Source organism: Sinocyclocheilus rhinocerous, unplaced genomic scaffold (genome assembly GCF_001515625.1).
Source record: "Sinocyclocheilus rhinocerous isolate Xijiao unplaced genomic scaffold, SAMN03320098_v1.1 scaffold2846, whole genome shotgun sequence".
In the NCBI taxonomy this organism is placed as follows: Eukaryota; Metazoa; Chordata; class Actinopteri; order Cypriniformes; family Cyprinidae; genus Sinocyclocheilus; species Sinocyclocheilus rhinocerous.
In genome coordinates, this window is record NW_015636113.1 from 147764 (window position 1) to 153728 (window position 5965).

General features: G+C 36.0%; 2 pseudogenes; both read left to right on the forward strand.

The window, feature by feature from the left end:
• LOC107747693 (DNA polymerase kappa-like) overlaps positions 1–2660 on the forward strand; it is an 8824-nt pseudogene extending 6164 nt beyond the window's left edge.
• A 1178-nt stretch (positions 2661–3838) lies between these two features.
• The window catches only part of LOC107747694 (ankyrin repeat and death domain-containing protein 1B-like), a 5949-nt pseudogene continuing 3822 nt past the window's right edge, over positions 3839–5965 (forward strand).

A 5965-nucleotide genomic window follows, 5' to 3' on the forward strand; every position in this document is an offset into this window, starting at 1 on the left:
CTTGCCAAAAAAAAAAAAATGTGTTTATAATATACAGTATAATTTAGTCTAAACAAAATAAACTATGAACTGTATAATAATAATAATAATAAAATATTATTATTAATAACTCACAGTATTTTGTTTTTGTAAAGTTTATTGTATCATGGCATACAATATTTTCTAGGACTTGTCTTTTTTTTTTTAATCTGAAGCTACCTTAGGTGTGTTTATTTCACATAATAAAATTCAGTTTCTGAAATTCTCATGCTAATGAAGAGATGTGTGATGATTTTCAACAGCCGTTCGAGTGTCCGGCTTTATCAGCGCTGAAGATAAAAAGCCTCTTCAGAGGAGTATAATGGGATTCCTGCAGAAAGGTGGATCTGATTCAGGCAGTTTCACGCAATGTGCTGGATCTGCACTCAAAGCAGAAGAAGACAGTGATGGTGCCAGTTTCCTAAAGATACCGTCCACTGAGATGAAAGTACCTTCTGTGTCTGAGCAAATACCCAAACCTAGAGGACCCCAGCAGCAATGTTTTTTTCAAAGAGCACAGTTGAAAAGACTTCAACAGCAGCAGGAACAAATATCTGTCATCGCTGGTACAGACACAACAAACAATAGTGCTGACGCAGCTGCTGCTACACAGACAGATCTATCAACAACAAACACTCAATCAGACACAACATCAGCAAAAAGTTTGTCAAATACAAACACAGGGACAGACGCAACAAGCTACATAAACAAAGCTGCAGTTTTAAAGCCATCATTTAAAATCTCAACCCAGGTGCTGCAGTGTCTCACCTGTCCTGTGTGCAATAAAGAGATGAAGGATGTAAACCTTACAGTCTTCAACAGCCATATTGATGAATGTCTGAAGGGCAGCGCAATGGATAATGAAGCCACAGGTTTAGATGCAGTTGAGGAAGAGGAAGACCCTTACGAAAAATAAGTTTATTCAAGTGTGCTATTAGTATACTTCTTTTAAACTAAAAATAGGAAAGTATACTTTTAGTCTACTTTTTATGTACTTCTCAGAAATGGGCTTTATGTACAGCAAACCAACTGCATCAAGTCCAGAAAGCAAGACTCTAAAATCCTCAAGCCACGACCCATCCTATAAATGAAGAGAAGCCGTCCACTAGCATCTCTGGGCCTGTGGAGGAAACTGATGACGGCAGTGATTTCAAGACTCCATTTTTTACTCACAGGACTAAAATAAATGGAAAACGTTCAGTTATTCATAAAAAGAAGATGCCTCTTTCTGAGTCTAGTTCTAAAGCATCACAAACAACAAACAGTCTTGAAGCTGTCACTGAGATTTCATCTTGTCGTTGACGTGTCCCGTGTGCAGTCAGCCGCAGAGCACAGATGACCTTGCTCTCTTCAACAGGCATGTGGATATGTGTCTTAACCAGGAAGTTCTGCGAATCTCATCCTCCTGTGGATCATTCAGATTCAGCACTCAAAGGTGTGCGAGGTCAGTGCAGAAATGAAAAAATGTAAAAGAATTGCATTGGTAGCATGACAAACAACAAACAGTCTTGAAGCTGTCACTGAGATTTCATCTGCCTCGAAAGGCTTGTCGTTGACGTGTCCCGTGTGCAGTCAGCCGCAGAGAACAGGCATGTGGATATGTGTCTTAACCAGGAAGTTCTGCTAGAGTTTAGAGAATCTCATCCTCCTGTGGATCATTCAGATTCAGCACTCAAGGGTGTGCGAGGTCAGTGCAGAAATGAAAAAATGTAAAAGAATTGCATTGGTAATAATAATGTTACCATGCTATACAGAAGGGAAATGATTATAATACTTTTTCGGCAGTGATTTCAAGACTCCATTTTTTACTCACAGGACTAAAATAAATGGAAAACGTTCAGTTATTCATAAAAAGAAGATGCCTCTTTTTGAGTCTAGTTCTAAAGCATCACAAACAACAAACAGTCTTGAAGCTGTCACTGAGATTTCATCTTGTCGTTGACGTGTCCCGTGTGCAGTCAGCCGCAGAGCACAGATGACCTTGCTCTCTTCAACAGGCATGTGGATATGTGTCTTAACCAGGAAGTTCTGCGAATCTCATCCTCCTGTGGATCATTCAGATTCAGCACTCAAAGGTGTGCGAGGTCAGTGCAGAAATGAAAAAATGTAAAAGAATTGCATTGGTAATAATAATGTTACCATGCTATACAGAAGGGAAATGATTATAATACTTTTTTTGTATGTGTGTTTTACAGGCCAATTGGGGGACCAGAGAAGAGTTTCTAAAGTGAGAGAAAAGAGCAAAAGGTATTTAACTGTGCACCAAATCAGTATATTAGAATGATTTCTGAAGGATCACGTGACACTGAAGACTGGAGTAATGATACTGAAAATTCAGCTCTGCCATCACAGGAAAAAAAATAATTTTAATATATATTAAAATAGAAAAACGTCAAAATATTTTACATTACTGTATTTTTGAGCAAGAGGAATTGTTCATAAAGATCTTACTAGATCTTACAAATCTTACTAGCCCTAAACTCTAACACTAATGTTTATTATTTTTGTGTCTCCTGATTTTTATGTATTTTAACTAAAGGCAAGGATCATCTCCTCTCCCTCCCTCGAAGGAAATCAAAGTGTTGAGCACAAAACACACAATCGACAAGTTCTTCAAAGGCAACACCAGACAGAACATCTAATTCCTTTACAAATTCAGACGGATCATATTGTTTCATTTATGAGGATGAGACATTATAATCCATGAGGATTTTGCTGGATTTACTTAAGGGAATATGTTGATGGAACAAGTAAGAAATATGCAGACTGAAGAATTTACCGTAACATATGGTGAAGAAAAGCAGATCTTTAATAAGATGACCATAACAGATGTTTCTGTGAAGATGATATACTCTGGCACAAAGCTGAAAATCTGTTTGGGTATATTTTTTGTATTTATCGAAATATAAAAGTATTTGCATGGTAGAAAAATGCTTCATATATATATATTCTTTTTTGACTTGCCTCTTTCAGTATTTATGTAGATCATTGATGTTATATTTACATTTATATATCGAATGACTCGAATATTTTTTTAAATAATTTTATTATTTGCATAAATTCAGATTGAAATTTTTATGGATGTTGTACAGCACTGTATAGACCATGACATAAGATAATTTGCAGCTAAAATTAATGTGAAAAAAAATTTTTACAAATTGCCCTCTTGATCTCATGTAATGGTATGGAAGAATAAGGTATGTGGTGTTTTTCTTTGTTTGGAAACTAATTAAACAACTTTATTCTTCTTGTGCATTCAGCTATTCTTTCCCCAAAAGATATGTTAAGATGGTATTTATATTATTGTAAAGAAGTACACTACAATTCAAATGTTTGGTAAGAATTATTAAATGTTTTTGAAAGAAGTCTCTTATGTTCACCAAGGCTATATTCATTTGCTTAAAAATGCAGTAACAATGACCAATATTGTGAAACATTATTGCAATTTAAAATAACTTTTTTTTGTTTTAAATCTTCAGTAGGATTCAGAAATCATTCTAATATGCTAATTTGGTGCTTTTTAAAATTATTTTTATTATCATTGTTGAAAACAGTTGTGCTGCTTAATATTTTTGTGGAAACCAAGATGGTTTTGTAAAGGCTTTTTCGATGAGTAGAAAGTTCAAAGAACAGCATTTATTTGATATAAAAATCGTCAGTGCTTGAAGGCATTTAACTGTATGTACTCTGGGTGAGAGCCATAGACTGTAGCGCATATCTTTGGGGCGTGAGCTCTCAGTGTAAACAAAACCATCCACCTGGTGTATTTTACAGAATACAAGTCTCCCAACTCAAAGAGCTATGAAACCAGTACAGCACTATGGAGAGGAGAACTCAAGCCTTAAAAGACTACATCCTGAAGCAGCCTGTTTGGAAAAAGGAGAACCTTAATCCCAAAACATGGTTAAAATCAGACCATGTCAAAGGTTTCACTGAATTTATACTGCAGAAGGACATTGGAGAAGATGGTGGTTATGACAGTAAGGAAATGTGTGAGTATAGATTTTCCTTCCTGATTCTGTTAACGATATTTTATACCTTTTACACTTACGGTGATTCCTCAATACTGTTCATGTGTAATTAATCGTGAAGCAAATTGAGAAGCAAGTTGCAGTTGCTCTGAATAGCTTGTTTCAAATTTTGAGTTACATTTTTTATTCATAAGACTGATAAAGACTAATCTCAGTCTACCATTCTATTTTCAACCATATTTAAAGGAATATTCTGGGTTCAGTACAAGTTAAACACAATCAACAGCATGTGTGGCATAATGTTGATTACCATGATTTCCACATCTTTCTTTTTTTTTTTTTTTTGGTAATCAATAGAAGCCACAAATTCTGTCACCTTACACTCTAAAAAATGCTGGGTTAAATATAACCCAGCGCTGGGTTATATTTAGAGTGTAGCTTCAGTTGTATTGAACTTGGAATATTCCTGAATACTGAAATCAGATTCGATTTCCAGCTCACAAATGTTATTCCAGAAGTTGAAGTGTGTACTATTGGCCTGTCTGACACAGCATTCATTTATCACACTCGACATCATGTTTTCTAGTGGTTCTTAAAGTGAACACCCAAAACACAAACTCTACACTCTAAAAAATGCTGGGTAAAATATGGGACAAACCCAGCAATTGGGTTGTTTTGACCCAACTGTTGGGTTACTACCCAGAAGGTTGGGTTAAACATTTAACCCAACCGCTGGGTCAAAACAGCCCAATTGCTGGGTTTGTCCCTATTTTACCCAGCACTGGGTTGTATTTAACCCAGCATTTTTTAGAGTGTACTCAGTGATATTTACATATCTCTGTATACATCAAATAGAATAGTAATTTACTTTAATAGTTTCCTGTAGTCACTTCTAATTAAAAATGTTCTAACAAAAAATACCATGGTTTTGAAACATAGTACCATGGAAAAACCATAGTATTTACATTGGATTATATGTAAATACCATGCTGAAGCAATATGAATATGGTGCCACTGAATACATCACTGTTTCATGGTATCATCACAAAACGTTTTGGTAAAGTACTAGTCAGTGCTATTCAACTAATCATTCGACTTCCAGTGTTGAAGCAGCGAAGAGAAATGACGTGGAGGGCATGAAGCTTCTCGGGAGAGGCGTTAATGTCAATGCCAAGAATGTGATGTGTCAATAAACTGCTCCTAGCTCACTTACACACGTGTGTGATGAGTGTTTAAGAGCAGAATTTGCACTGTAGCAAATACAGACTGTTTGTTCTCTGAGCGGTTCTTATGAATCTTGTATCTCATGTCAGCACGGTCGAACTGCTCTTCATTATGCTGTGGCCTTCAGAAATGTGGAAGCTGTTGATGTGCTCCTTCGAAGGAGAGCCAAATTTACAAGATAAGGTATAAGTTTGCCCAGTCATGAATGATTGACACGGTTTCCCTTAAGATCAGTATGAAACTCATACTGTGTTTCTGCAGCATGGACTGACTGCTGTTCACTTAGCAGCATGGTTTGGGAGTTTGGAAATCTTCAAGTTACTTGTGCAAGCTGGAGCTGACCAAAGCATTGAAAATACGGTGAGCTGTTCACTTACTGTACACTGATTCATTTTGTTACTTTACATGGATTATTCTACAGTTGCTGTGGCATTTCCATCTAAATGTACATACTACATGAAATCTACTATTCTATAATAATTGTATTTTTCTTTTTTTCTCATATTCTATTCTATTCCATTAGCTGCCAGGCTTCCATGCTCTTTTTCAGTGTACTACTCCTAAAGTTCATTGAAACCTCAAATTTCTTCCAAAATGTGACCCTGGGCCACAAAACCAGTCATAAGTAGCACGGGTATATTTGTAGCAATAGCCAAAAATACATTGATTTTCTTTTCAATGAACCATGCCAAAAATCATTAGGATATTAAGTAGAGATCATGTTCCATGAAGATATTTTGTAAATTTCCTAC